Genomic DNA, 15813 nt, shown 5'->3' with positions numbered 1-15813 from the left:
GGTCCCTGAAGATAATCATAGCATCATCAGTGATATGCTACATGAAGGATGTAAACACATCTCGAAAGCCTGTGCCACCAACTATGGTGGCGGTCTTGCCGTTTAATACAAGTCTGGTCTTAATATCTCCTAAATATCTAGTTAATTTATTTTACCTGCAGAATCACTGATCATTAAATTGCAGATTGTCTCTGTGATAACAATTCATATTGTATCAATACATCAGCACTGAAATCTCTCCATTGGCTCTGAGTGGCTGCAAGGATCAAATTCAAGACCCTTTGCATTATCCGCAAGACCTTCTGGGACCTGTGATCAAAATATCTCTAGCTTTCTCTCCGGAAATACCTTCTTTCTCGTGCTCTTCCCTCCTCCACCTCCAACTCCTTGAGGGTCACTCGCTTTTCTAAGCAATGTATTGGTGGCAGATCTCTCTCTTCGGCTGGAGCATCCCTCTGGAACAGCCTTCCTGCATCTCTGAAACTTGAGCAGAACCATCTCCGGTTCTGGAAACAGCTCAATACTTTCCGCTTTGCTTCTGCCTTCCATCTTCCGCGTCCCTGCTGATTTCCTGTCTGTTACCGCACTGGTTACCTGGCTACCCTCTGAACCACGGACCCAGGTCCCTGCTCTCCCAGCGCACACCTACACTGCCTCCTGGCAAACCTGTACTGGAGCTCTATCTGCAAATCTACACCCCCACCCCTGTAAGAACTGGAGTGGGGTGTCTGTACTCCTGCTCTCTATATGGCAGAGGAGAGGCACAGAGGACCCCAGCCAAGATTCTCTATTGTTGGTAGCAATGGACGAGCAATCGGGGCCTAGCTTCTCAGGAGGTGATGCAGGCTGGTTCTTAAATACAGTGTAGTCCCCAAGCCCCCATAAAGGAATGTCCACACACTGTATTAGTTAAAACACAGTCTTTACATAATTAATATTCAAGGTTATGTACAATATATCACGATAATTCACTTTGTCCTCGGTTATCTATAATGGCAAAAATACAGTTCTACGTGGTACCACAATTACTATTAGATCTCTTTAAAATGCATCAACTGGATGGTTAAATGTCACACAAATCAGTTTGTAAAGGAAACCAACAATAGATATAGGAGGAAAGCAGTTGGTTAGAACAATTGGCAGAATACTGGCCAGATATCTAGACACAGTTCTGTGTGGAGATCCCCCCACCTGGGCAACCTGTAAAATAAAGATATATCACAAGCCCAGTCCATACATTGTTCACAAGAGTCTTCACAATAGTTCAGCAACCCCAAAGTATCTGGTGTTGTAGAGTTCCTCGTCGGGAAATCGGCGGTTCTTCTTGAGCTCACTCCCTTTAAGGCAGGAGCCACGGGTCGTCGAACGTCCGGCAGTGAACACAGTGAACTACGGTGGTGAAGTGGCAGCTTTGTTCCTAGCGGTGCTCGTCGATGGGGAAGCGTAAACGTCCTGCAAGGATGAGGCGTGCGGGGCACCTCGATGTCGATAGTTCTGGACCGCAAAGAGTTTGAAGAACTGTGGCCCAGCAAGGGCGTCGAGTCGTCAAAGTCTTTGTGGTCTTCGGGTGGCGGGAAACCCACCGGCGGATGTTCCTCAGTGCATCGACAGCCTGGCCTTCTCTGGCGGGATAAGGCGGGCGGCTGTGCAGACGAGCGCTTCCGTGAATCAAAAGTCTTAGGCAAAGGAGCATGCGTCTCTGGTCGTCGGTGGCACAGCGTCAAGCGGTCCCCTCTTCTGGGCAGCCTGGCTTCGACGGGCCTCCAGCGGCTATGGTGATACTCCGAACCCTGGTCGACGGCAATGGACTTCGACAGCGTCGATGTCCGGGTGCTTTACTTCGTTCTCCTCGGCGTTCCCCGTCTCCGGTTGGCAGCCTTTCAAGGTTCTGACTTCCAGGGAGCTTTGGCGAAGGTGAACGGTGCTTGATGGTCCCTCGGAACACGGGAAGAGGGCGTCTAACCAGGTCCTCTCTCGGATCAGTCCTTGATGAATTCCACAGCTTTCAGATCGGGTCGAAACAAATGCAGCAGCAGTTCTTCTTCTTCCAGCTGAGCCTCAAGGATTAGCAGTTCCAGTTACTCTTCAAGTGTCAACTCAGCTTCTGAACACGAATTCTAGCAGTGAGAGGCCCCCAGATATACTAGTTGATCTCCCATTCATTCTGCTGGGTCACACTAAGGCAACCAATCGGTCAGAAGGGCATTGATGGAGGCAGGCAGCCAATCAGGTGCATAGTGCATTCAGGCCATTCACTTCTCTCCAGACACTCACAACAAGTTATGTGTATTGGGACAAGTACCCAGCCATTCAACGTCCACCATGCATTCACACCAGTTTCAGGTAGGGCTGTCTCAGTCATTGTGTCAAACACCAGAAACTAGACATCCACAACAAGAAGTGCATATCCGTCACACACTCCATTCACCCAGGTCCCACCCACAGTGTGTACCCACAACATACAGTCACTGGGAAGGCTCCAACCAGTCTGTCCTGGACCTCACAACAACACCATATATGGAACTTCCACCCAACAGCCAGTCAAGGGGAATGGCCAGAGTCAGGGCTTCCTAGGACTTTGGGAAAACAAGGTAACAGGCAATAAAAAGCAGGAGGCCACAGGGCCATCTTGTTTCCTATCAGGAATCAACTGATTCCAATGGCAGGGCCTGTGTATCCCAAAATGGAGGATACTCAGAGCACCTGTCAAATTCAGCATGGAGATGCCACCAGCCCATACCCTGCTCTGTGGGCCACACACAGGTGCACAGAAACATACACTAGGGGCACAGGGTTGTACCCCCACCCATGGGTGCCATAAGGGTATCCCACGGGTCCGTTCACCAAACCAAAAGAAAGAGAGCTGCACCGCCAGGAGTCCCACATGAACTCCTGCAGGGAAAACACGACAGAACACACGATAAAAGGCAGTAAAGGACAAGGATGAGGAGGCCCCGACCCTCTGATGCATTTCCAGCATCACACCCCCTAGTTGCACTTATCTAACACTTGTTCTCTGCACTTAACCCCCTGCACTGCCACCTGCTGACCCCACTTTTTTTTCTATATCTTGATCCTATGCCTCACACTTCTCCTCCTCCCCTTCCCCTGGCACTTTTCCCGTTCCCCCTCCCCTGCATTTGCGTGATCTCAATGGCCCTCATTACAACACCGGCGCTAAACCATGGCGCTATTAGCACCATGGTTGGTGCCGGTGTTGTAACGGGTCCGCCATGGTTCAATGGGAATTACCACCCCATTCCAAGGTTGGCAGGGTGTTAATTCCCCATTGAACCATGGCCCTTCCCCATTCCCATTTTCGTCCCACAGGGCTCTTTGGGAATGGGGAAGGCGCTAAGTACGGTACCGCAAATTGCGATACCGTACTTAGCACCAAGGTCCCTTTGCGGGTCCCTACTTTAACGGCTGGTGTAGACCCGCTGTTAAGGTCGGGTCCCGCAAAGGGGCCCCGTAGTAAGGCGCTAAGTGTTTACCGGCGCCGCAGCATTTTACGGCGCCGTTAAACACTTAGCGCCAGGGTCATAATGAGGCCCAATGTCTCTGGGCCTAGTAAGATCGTTGTCCTCCTTTGTTCCCCTCCCTTGCCTGGTCGCGCCATGAAACACTTATGTATGGACGCTGTAAATAAATGATCAGAACATATCATAGACCGAATGACAGATTACAGTAATTGAACCAGGACCTCTCTGCAATGCTCTGTGACCTACTGCTGCAAAACGAGAATTTAATAGCACTCTGTGATTTAATTACTGGACAGAGTCCAATATAGATACAAAGAATGCATCCTTCTATGGAATTCCCTACAAGATTATAGCATGAGAGCACATGTAAATTATCCCACCCACATGCGCTGGACCAAATCTTCGCATAGTCGCCAGAAGTGGTTCTATCCCTGCAATCCCTTTTTCCTGGATTGATCACTTTGGCAACCGTTTGTTATCCCGGGCCCAAGTGTAGGGAAAACTAGTTCATCGTCCTCTGCTCCAATCGCGAAACGTCTATGGAGTCAAGTGTTTAGGGAAGCGATTGAAGAACTGATGGATGCTCTCCCACTCTATGAAAAATACCAATGAATGATTTAATAAATTAGATGGCCATACCAAACCGATTCTTGAAAAATCAGCTCCTCTGGCAACATTTAAACCATGATCTAAAGCAAATCAAAGTAAGACATTTTTTATACAGAAATTGAATCTTCTAAGACGCAAAGTTAAGACCCTAGAAAGGTGCTGGAGTCCCTCCTATAATGAAGATTCTCAGCGCGAACTTAGATTACTCCAATGCTGGTACAAAAAAGAAATAATCAAAGCCCTAAAAAGCTCTACTATGCACAGAAAATGGACGCTGCGCCTAATGTATCTAAAGGGTATTTTCAGTATTTAATTAGCTCCTTACTGGACCCGGCACTTTGTTGATACAAACAATTCAGTCACTAATTAATAAATTAATACAACACTTATTAGATACAATTGAGAAAATTAGGAACAATCCGTTTTTGTTCAATGGTTCTCATTTAGGGTAAAACTCCCCTAACAATATGTTAATTACATGTGATAACTTGGATTCATTTAACACTCTAGAGAACCATCAACTGATAAAAAACTCTCCTCGGCTAAATGTGCAGGCTATGATATGATATGATATGATATGACATTTATAACGCGCCTATACACAAGTGTTTCAAGGCGTGACGAGGCAAGGGAGGGGAAACAGAGGGAAGACCGAACAACGATCCTACTAAGCCAGGTGTCATTCAGATCGCGCAAGTGCAAGTGGAGGGGGAAAAGGGAAAAGTGCAAGGGGAAAGGGAGAGTGGAAAGTGCAGTACATGGGATTGTAGAATAAATAAGATAAATAAAAGCGGCCAATGGTGACAAGTGCAAGGTAAGTGCAGAGATAAGAGCTGGTAGGGGGACTGTAGGGATACAGAAAATAATCCCCAGTGCAGGGGTTGTCAGGCAGGCAGTGCAGGTAGGTAACAGGCGGGGCCTGGGCCCGAGAATCAGAAAGGGTGGCCAGGTAACCAGTGCAGTTACTGCCAGGAATTCAGCAGGGGAGAGGGGGAGAGAAAGCAGAGGCAAAGAGAAAGGTTTTGAGGTGCTTCTGGAACCAGAGATGGTTCTCCTCAAGTTTCAGGGAGACAGGAAGGCTGTTCCAGAGGGAGGCCCCTGCTGAAGAGAGAGATCTACCACCAACTCGTTGCTTGGATAAGCGACTGACCCTGAGGGAGTTGGATGCGGATGAGCGAAGAGCTCGAGAAGGAAGATATTTAGGAAGAGAGAGTTGAAGGTATCACGGCTCCAGGCCCCAGAAGGCCTTTTGGACAATGCAGAGGGTTTTGAACTTAATCCTCGCAGCCACTGGGAGCCAGTGCAGGGATTTCAGTCCTGGAGAGATACGATCCCTGATGCTAATCAGGCTCCCCACTGGACCTACTCCTGCCCAAAATTGCCCATGATCCATGCCCAGTAATCCCAGATTATATTTTTAATGTTTTTAATGCATCACTGTCCGCAGAGCTCTTCCCTGTAAACTGGAAATGTTCAGTGATAAAAGCCCTCCTAAGAAAACCCTCCCTGGATTCCACAGATATGGGAAATTTTAGACCAAGGTTTAGATCAATACCAGGGATCCCTTACCTATCGAAAATATTGGCAAGAATATTAGTCTCTGAGGGTCAAACCTTTATAGAGAACAAGGGACTACTTGGCAAGTCTCATCTGGGCTTTAGAGCATGCAGCACTACAGAATTAATTACACACACTATTATTGATGTAATGAGTGATAACATCAACATAGGGGGATAACATCAATATAGGGGACTCCTGTGCACTGATACTACTCGAGCTGTCAGCTGCACTTATATACTAGATTACATAGTTATGGTTTTCGGAACATTTCCCTAGAATGGATTCATTCCTTCCCAACAAAGTGAACACAACAGGTTCATTGTGGTCCATATTTTTCCCAACCTCAAACGATGAACTGTGGTGTTCCACAGCAGGTCTGCTCTTTCCCCAATATTGTTCAATGGATATCTTCGGCCACTGATGATCGTATAGCAGTAAAATGTTGCATGTTGTAGATCTGAAATAGGCGAATGCTAATCTGTCTTCCAAACTTCCAGATTGCTGAAAATTGGATGGACTTAAACTAGCTAAAGATAAACCCGGACAAGACTGAGACACTAATCTTGTGTATACTAAACACTTGTGTATAGGCGCGTTACAAATGCCATATCATATCATAATGCTGGTCTAACAGCTTTGCCACTGCCCTGAACCTAAATCAGAGGTTAAAAACCTAGGCATAATGTAGGACAATGGAAAGGCAGACATCCTCTGTAATTTCTACTTGCTTTGTTATCTGCAGTAAAATGAAAATAATTCTACCCTACATGACCTTTGCACATCAGGTGATTGTGATAAATGCACTAGTTTCTTCTCATCTTGATTTCAGCAACAGTGTCTATTTTGGCCTTCCGCAATCTTTGATCCAACATTTGCAGAGGTTTCAGAATACAGTGGAAAGACTGCTGTTACATATCCTCAGCCTTCCGTTCTCTGCACTGGCTACCAATAGACAAACGTATTACATTTACAAGCATGTTCATAGTCTTCAAAAGTCTCCAAATTCAGAACTTCAATCCTCTCATAAGCAAACTGAAATAGTTTATACCCAGTACCCAATCGTATGGGACACTCCTCAACTTAAACACAAATAACTTGAGATGTATTTAATGAAATCATATATGGAGGGGACAACACACAGGTGCACATCTGTGCATGCAGTCCCCGCACTGCCTTTTTGATTCTTTTTATCAGTGCCCGTAATTCGAAAATGGAAATCTGTGTGAATCCAAGCTTCTGTGTCACAATTACAGCATTAACAAAACAGATTCTAAATCCCTCCTTCCATGTCTGCAAGCGGCGGGAGACATTTACATGGATTTCTATGGAATCCTCCTCCTTTGAGCAGGTGCAAAAAGCATGTGGATTCTACAGGACTTCATAGCAACTCTGCTCAAAATAATATCTCTTGTGAGCTAACGCTCCTACATTTCGATCCATTAGCACCACCCCCTCCCCTGCTCGCAAATCACATGGTGAGTAAAAACCATGAGTAAAAAATGTGTGGTTTAACACTGTAAGGAAAGTGACGTACTAAGATGCAGAGTAATTGTTGCCAATAACGTATATATTTATAATCCTACTGTCACATATTTGCACTTTAAATACAAAGTACCTGAGTCTGAAAAGCTGTGCACTGGAGCAAACCAGAGATGCCCATTAGCATATCTGATTTGCTCCTGCTGCCTTGCACCTGATCCATAAGCCTAAAACTGGAGCAAATCTGGAGCTGCATGGAGCATATTTGAGATGTTCCCGTGCAAATGCGATCCTCAAAGATTTGGTCACAGGCCTTCCAGATTTGCTCCAGTTTTAGGTTTTCTGAGTCAGGGGTTATGTAGCTGGGGCAAATGAGAAATGGTCATAGGTAATTCCCATTTGCACCGGTTCAAATCTTTATGAATCAGGGCCAATAATCTGCTCTACTTATACATGTTTGCCAAACAAAGAACTTACAAAGATTCTGTGTCATGTTACTTTATGCACTGTTTCTGAAGTGCAACTGCCTCATCTTCAAAACTGGCTGAAGACAGTCTTGTTGGAGTGGCTGGATCTGCTGGTGGGTTTCCCTCAATTTAAAATATCCAAGAGGGTGTCCACCTTGCAGCCTTACCCAAAAAATGGTTGGGGTGGTTAAGATGGGCAAGCTTCCCTGACACCTGAGTGTGCTTAGACAGTGCAAGTTGGTGCATTGAGAGTGGCCAAGCTTTTCAACCCTTCTATGATACCTGTTTGTAACTGTCCATGTGAGTCTGTTTCTTCAAGAGCTTTAGAGACTTCCATGAAAGCTGTTACTAATGATCAATGTGAGTATGTTCCTTGAGGCTAGTCAAGCTTTTCAACCATCTGCGATAACTGTTTTTAATTATCAATGTGAGTCTGTTTCTTCAGGGTGGTCAAGCGTTTCAGCCATCTGTGAAAACTGTTTGTAATGATCAAAGTCAGTCTGTTTCTTCAGTGTAGTCAAGCTTTAGAGCATTGCATGATGCATATTAGTAATTGTCAAGTGAGTCGGTTTCTTCATGTAGTCAAGCTTGTAAGCCATCTGCAATACCCTGTCTGTAATTGTCAATGTGAGTCTGTTCCTTCAGGGTAGTCAAGATTTTTAGTTGTCTGTGCGAACCTTTTGTAGTTGATATGATATGATATGATATAGCATTTATAATGCGCCTATACAAAGGTGTTTCAAGGCGCGACGATTGTCAATGTGATTCTGTTTCTTCAGGGAGCTCAAGCTTTACAGCCTTCCATGATGCATGTTTGTAATTATCAAGTAAGTCGGTTTCTTCAGTCTGCTTAAGCTTTTCTGCCTTCTGCAATACTCTTTGTAATTATCAATGTGAGTCTGTATCTTCAGGGTGGTCAAACTTTACAGACTTCCCTAATGCTTATTTATAATTTTCAGTTTTACTTTCAGGTTGCCAAGTTAGCAGCCTTTCTCTACTCTGAGAATGAAGGTGATTCGGCAGTCTGTGTTTGTTTCGCTGGAGGATCTGGTGAAATAAATGAGGTTTGTGTGTCTGATTTTCACTGTATGGTTGTGTACCGCAACCATTTGCAACAGATGAGCATTGCCAGGAGTCCCAGGCAATGGCCTCATTGCTGATACCCAATGAGACCAAAGCAGGTCTAGGATTGCTTGTGGACAAATGCAGATGGGAAGGGGTCTAGCAGTTTGGCATGGACTGCCCCTATTGGAGTGGCAACATGCCTGATTTGCATATTGTCAGATTAATCAAACTTGCATTCTCATTGTCAGTGATGGAATGAACAAAGATGATTTGTTAATTGGCTTGCAAGTCAAACAGAAAGCATCCTGTCCATTAACCCACTGCCTCCTTCCCTTTATAGAGCATTGAATACATGACCATCAAAACATTGAGAACATCCAGACTAGGCTTTCTGACATGTTTATTCCACCTCCAACTTCAAATAAAGAGTTTATTCATGGACCCCATCTGTCTTCTATATATTTGTTAAAATTATGTATGGCAACGTACTCTGTTCAATGTAACTTTTGAGATGTACTTCTGGTCTCGGCCCCAGGTGAGAGGCATACGGCCTCCACCTATGTAAGGATTTACAGCTTTTATGAACAGGTCATTGTACGATCCAGCCTGGGCTTGCATGATCCTCTGTCTTTAGTCCAATGGCCTTGTCCCAGAGACCTTGCATTCCAAAAGGGCTCATAGGGCCTCATTACACGGTAGGCGGTGAGCCATGGCGCTGTTAGCGCCATGGCTCATGCCGGTAAAATACCGGCACCGCCTTGGCGGAAAGGGAATTTACCGCCCCATTCCAAGGTTGGAGGGGAGGTAAATCCCCTTTCCGCCATTGCCCTTCCCCATTCCCATTTCTGCCCCATAGGGCTCTATGGGAATGGGGAAGGCGCTAATTATGGCACCGCAATTTTGCGGTGCCGTAATTAGCTCTGAGGTCCCTTAGCGGGTTGGATTTTAACGCCTGCAAAAAGCAGGCGTTAAATCCCCCAGCCCGCAAAGGGACCTCGTAGTAAGGCGGTAAGGATTTACCGGTACCGGTATTTTATCTGTACCGGTAAATCCTTACCGCCATCCGTGTAATGAGGCCCATAGTCAGCTGTTTAGTTTATAACAAACGAAAGAAAGCAAATAATTAAACACTAAGGACAGGGACATATTCCCATATAACAGGAAGTAAACACACTCCTTCTAGAGGACAATCCTGAAAAGAAAAGGTCCTGCTTCCCCTCTTCCAGTTCTTATCATATTTTAATTATTTATGTCTCTACTACTATGGGAACTGAATGCTACCACAATATGTTTTTTCCCTTCTACATTGCCACAGCAGACAGAAGAAAGATGGTATTTTTGGAGGGTTGGCGGAAGCAATACCAGTGGTTATGATTGATTCAAAACCTGTCAGTCACCACTCTTCAGTGTTGCATAAGTCACCCCATTTGGTGTTGGCTTTATATGCAGGTAAACGTTGCATTACAACCTACCTAGATTTCAATTTGTGAGCAAATTGATAGATTTGGATAGAGTGTTTCAGGTTTGTTGCTAGTCATCCATAAGGTGTTGGTTGGTGGATTTCAGAGATTATGTTAGGCCAAATTGGGGAGTGGTGTATCAGTCTTTCATGTTCCATGTGGGTGTAGTCTTTGCTTTCTGCTTTCGACTTCGATATTCCGTGTGTAATGTCTCCTATATATATATATATATATATATATATATATATATACACATTACGGTAGCGTCCATGTAGTTATGGTTAAGTTGGTGTTTCCATAGGAAGAGCATTTTTTAGGCGGCTTATAACTTCGCTCCCTCTGGACGAATCCTCACCAATCCTCACCAAACTTTGCAGAAAAAGTATATGGCCCACTCTTTTTTTGCAAAGTTTGGAGAGGTTTGGTCCAGGTGGGGCAGAGTTATAGGGGCGTCCCAAAACGTGTGTTTTTCCCATAGACATAATGGGAAAATAATTTGCGCACGCCTACAGCCCAAACCGCTGGACGGATTTACACCAAATTTGCGGCAGGAGCGGGGGCTTGGTCCCGAAAGCGCGCTTTTGCAAATTTGGTGTAAATCCGTCCAGTAGTTTTTTTTAAAATGACCAAAACGTAAGGCAAAAAAATTAGTGATATCTCCGTTCGCTCTGCGGACAGACTTCCTGGTTCGCTCTGCGAACTGCGCCCCGATTGGCCGAGCGGCTTGCGTGATGTCCGTGGACATGTAACATGTTTGCTGATTGGACGGCGTGGGGCGTGGAGCGCGTCAGATTTTCTGTGGCGCCCGCCATCTTGCATTCGCCGTCGACCGCGGACAGCACGGTGAAACTTGGATTGAAAATTGTATTTAGTGGAGTGTGTTGGTGTGTAAGAGTGTTTGGGGAGGGTGGGGGAGTATGAGATAGGTTCAATGTTCTGTTTTTTTTGTGTGCTAGAAGCTTTTGTTGTGTTCGATTTGTCTGCGGACAACACGGCTGTTCTGAAATTTTGTAAATAAACTAAATGGTGCGGTGTTCTGAGGACAGAGTATGTGTCCGTTTTGTTCAAAAGCAAGCTAAAATTGAGCTAAGAACACTCGTGGTGTCCTTAAATGTTCGTACATAAACAAAATGGGGGTGTCCTGAGGACGCTGTCCATATTGTACTCTGGCAAGTTGAATGTGTTCTAAGAACACTCGCGGTATCCAGAAATGTTTACAATTAAACGAAATGGGGGTGTTCTGAGAACGCTGTTCGTATTGTTCATTGTCAGGTTGAAAGTGTTCTAAGAACCCTCCTTATGTCCGCTGATAGTACAATTTCCTATGGGCCTTACCCAACTTTTTGTCCACTAAAGAAACGATAAATCAGGCTGCTGTGCGCCGACATTATGTGATAATCCTATCACTTGCGCCATCGACCTGGCTGACCTGCTTTTGCGACACTAAATCATATGTCCCAACCCTAAGCCTGACATTATCAAAGCATTCATATTCCCCGCCTCTCTCCGTGACGTTACAGGGTGCGTAGCCAAACGCGCTCAGTCGTCTCCAGTCCTACGCGACTTCACACAGAACCCGGAAAACAACACACATCATCTCACAACACAGCGCGCCACAATTCGGAATATGAAACTGTGATTTAAAAGCAAACAGCAAGATTGTACAGTTTGTAAAGTACATTTATTTGACATCAAATGTTTAGAGAATATTCAGCGATTTGCATTTGTCTTTGTTGTCGATCCACAAAAGTTCATCTTGAGCCACGCGCTGTTCCTTTGCGGTACAGAGGGTGTTAGATCAGCTTACAACACAGTGCGCCACAATTCGGAATATGAAACTGTGGTTTAAAAGTAAAAGGCAAGATTGTACATTTGGTAAAGTACATTTATTTCACATCAAATGTTTAGAGAATATTCAGCGATTTGCATTTGTCTTTGCTGTCGATCAGCAAAAGTTCATCTTGAGCCACGCGCTGTTCCTTTGCGGTACACAGGCTGTTGGTTTATAATAAAAGAAGCAAATGGTCGCACTGATAATCGGAAGGCTGCTCCAACAATGAGGCATTAGGGTACACAGGATGTTGGTTTATGATAAAAGAAGCAAATGGTTGCACTGATAATCGGAAGGCTGCTCCAACAACGAGGCATTAGACCACCATAATGGTTGGCATGTTGCTTCTAGCCGCTAGTACTGCGTAAGGGCATATTGGTCCTTGGCGATTGTCCCATAAAATGGTGAGGGTCATGAAGTTGCTTACATGGAGCTGCACCTGGCAGTTAAAGAAACCATCGGCTGGGTTCTGAAAATCGTGGCATTGACAATACGGAAGGACGTACCTGTTTTAAAAAACATAAATCAGTCACACCAGCCGATCTTCATTAAAAATATTCATTTTATTTATTAGGGCGCGAAACTATTTGCTAGCGAGGATAGTGCAACGGAGTATGTTAACTTATTCCCATTAACCCACCCTCTGTCCTCTGCCTTTTTCAGAGCCCTCTAAGCGACAGGGGAGCAATTCGGCGGTGATAGTGCGTGGTAGAAAACACTATGCCACATCGAACGAACAAGTACAACTTAACCGGGCTTTAACGCCACGCTATTGTTATTATATTCCGGTATAAAATAATCTAAAGGGTTACTTACATTATATTGGCATTTTCCATTCTCTAAGCGTAGTGCAGTACCAAAATACGACTCTGTCTGTGCCAACGATCTTTCTCATAGTGATATAATATATAAAAGTGGTTTCGTTTCAGAAATTTCATCCTTATAGTGTCTTACGTTTTTGCAACACTCCTTCAAAATAAGTCTTTTAGCACGATCCCTGTCTGTCAAGGTCAAAAAACAATAGAACCTTATAGTGCGAGTCGTGGGCCTCTCCAGCACGTAAGCAAAAAATGGAAGCAGCTGACCTTCACTGTAAACAACCATAAATTCTTAGTTTGAGGCAGGTGCCCGAAACTCCCTCTGTTTCGTCTCCTAGGAGACCTGAATGAACTCTGGCATGATTGGCTGGCTGGCTGGAATGAATAGGGGAAAACTGTTTAAAAACAGGTCTCTGGGACTTGGAAAGCAGAGTCGACCACTGGAATGAAAGAACTGAAGAGGAGAGGAAGGAAGAGGACTGCTGCAACTCCTGGATGACCAGAGAAGCCCTGCTGCAGGTCCGAATTGCCTGAAACTCTGACGAAAAAGAAGCCCTTCAAGGTTAACTTCTTCCCTTGAGTTTGGTGGGACCAACCAACTCGCAACCCACCTGGACAACGTCCCCATCTGGTCGAATTTTCATCAGAGTGCTGTTGAAAATCGGAGAGCCAGAGGGAAAGAAACCAACTTGTGGACTTTAAGGCACTCACACCTTAAACCGACGTCTTGCTTCAGCTTTTGGCCTCTTTCCTGGGCAGTGCAGTAACCTCCCGACGTCCTCCTTCTTGTCCCCATGACTGAAGCTCAGGAACAGCAAGATCTGCTCGAACTGCCAGGACAACTGCCACAGCTACAGCTTTCTTCATTAACAAGGTACTGTGCAAACGCAGTCTGGAAATCTTTTCGGCCATCGAGAAAGTGCGTGAAACTTTCCTCAACTATGAAGGCTTGTCCTTCCCTTAACATTCGTCAAATTTTTCACCTAGCCAAAATCATCTAATCTCTGTGACAAAGACTTAACCATTATATACCAGAACTAACTGTGCTGTCCTACACAAAAGACTCTGAACCATTGACTTTGGCCCAGGCCTATTGAGAAGAATTGCTGGTTGTATTTAACTGGAACCCTTTGCCCTGCCTAGGAATGTATTTGGGCTGTCTATTCTTATAACCTTGTCTTTTTTCCCCTTTATTAAGTAACTGAAGTGCCATTTTGCTCCCACTTCATTTGGTGCTAAACTTGTTTATTTACTTACCGGTTGGATTTTTGTGGTTTATTAGTGTGTGACATTGAGCTGCTTATGCTAGTGCAATGTTTTCTAACTGACTGAGTATATAAATATATATTCTTTTACCAAGAAACCTTGAGTAAGTGTGTATTTGAATCATTATATTTGTTGGTCCTTTGTGTAACTTGTTCTACTGCTCACTCAACTCTTGAGATAAGTCTAGCTGCTCAGCCAATGCTACCACATAACTGTGTAGTACGGGCTTGTACCAAAGGTGAAATTGTACTGACACTTGTAGTCTTAATTGCATGTAGTGTTCCCCAAGGGTACTGCATGTGATTCTGCCTAACACTGGTGTACAGTGGTGAGGATAAAGTATACTTGTTACATTTAGAGTGCTACTTTTACTTTGGTTCAAATAACCCTCACAAGGCTAAGCAACACTAGTAAAGCAATTGTTTTTTCATGATCGATATGGAAAGCTACAGACAGGAGACCCTAGTGACTTGAACTGTTGATCAATTGAGAGATATGTGTAAAGCTAGGAATCTCACTATAAAAGGCAAAAAGGTTGAATTGATAGAAAAGTTGTTAGAATACCAAAGTCTGAGGAGTGGGACTGAATCCCCACACCTGCAGCAAATGTGGAAAATGTTGATGAGGATGATAATATGTCAGAGCCCAGCTCTAATATCGTGGATGAGTTAGATGAGGCAGAAGAGTCTCAGAATGTAGGCCCTGTCTTACCTCTACCTGCTCATATGCCTCAACCTTTGACCACAGGGACCCCATCAGGTCCGAACCCATGTCCTGAATTTGTCTCACTTGAAAAGTTGAGACTGGAGTTAGAATTTAAAAGAATCCAAGCTCAAACTGAAACAAAACATCAAGAGCTTAAACTCAGAGAAATGGAATTGAATCCTGCACTTGAAATGAAAATGTTGTCTCTTGAAACTGGTTCTCTCCCTGAGTCCTCCAGGTCACCCAGTCCTAAGAGGCCTTGCATGCCCAAAGATGCAGTAAGTATGTATGAGGTTAAGCTTGATATTATGGATTGGTTGGCTGCTTTTGAATACAACCATGGGATTCAAGACGTTACCGGGAATCCGTTGATTCCTTGGCTTTTTTCTAGGCTACCCCCTGTTGCAACTGATGTGGTAATGGAGTTGGGGGGTATAGACAGAAAGGAGTATGAAACTGTGAAGCTAGCTTTGATAGCTAGATTTGGGAAGCCCCCTTCTCAGTATCCTAAGAGGTTTAGAACCCTCAAAAAGCATGATGGTACCCCTTGGGCTACCTGGGTGACTAAATGTTTGAAACACTTAGATGGATGGATTAAGGGTTACAGAGTGAACACTTATGAAGGTATGAGAAATCTGTTTATGGTGGAATCTATTTATGATGCCTGCTCTCCTGAGCTGAGACAGCACTTGCCTGACTCTAAGGAAATTGATCCAAAGAAGTTAGCAAGGGCTGCTGACTTGTGGGTTGCCAACAGGGCTACTCACAAGGATTCTGGGGCAACTCAGAAGAAGGATGAGAGAAAGCAGCACATGAAAGATACCAAAGAAAATTCTAATACTTCCACTCCAATAGAGGGCTACAAACATAACAAGAGTAAGCCACAAGGGAGACCGAATCAGCCTAGTGTACCTTCTGGAGACAAACCAGAAGGAGGTCAGAAAAAAAACCCATTCATAAAAACATTTGGGAAATGTTATGCTTGTGGGTCAACTGACCATGTGAAAGGGGATCCCAGGTGTAAGGGTAAAACTTCACGGGTCCACACTGTCTCCTTAGCCTTCTCCCCTG

The 15813-nt window shown here is 44.7% G+C and overlaps 1 protein-coding gene and 1 long non-coding RNA gene across 2 annotated transcripts in view; one reads left to right on the top strand and one right to left on the bottom strand.

The window, feature by feature from the left end:
* The window catches only part of LOC138487770 (indolethylamine N-methyltransferase-like), a 450938-nt gene that overhangs the window by 25920 nt on the left and 409205 nt on the right, over window positions 1-15813 (bottom strand). The window lies entirely within an intron of this gene.
* The window catches only part of LOC138487772 (uncharacterized), a 238773-nt gene that overhangs the window by 96031 nt on the left and 126929 nt on the right, over window positions 1-15813 (top strand). The gene's annotated exons all lie outside the window — the stretch shown is intronic.

Source organism: Ambystoma mexicanum, chromosome 9, assembly GCF_040938575.1.
Source record: "Ambystoma mexicanum isolate Mex_15411 chromosome 9, UKY_AmexF1_1, whole genome shotgun sequence".
Classification (NCBI taxonomy): domain Eukaryota; kingdom Metazoa; phylum Chordata; class Amphibia; order Caudata; family Ambystomatidae; genus Ambystoma; species Ambystoma mexicanum.
The sequence above is the reverse complement of the archived record's forward strand: the minus strand, read 5'-3'. Positions and strand labels throughout refer to the sequence as shown.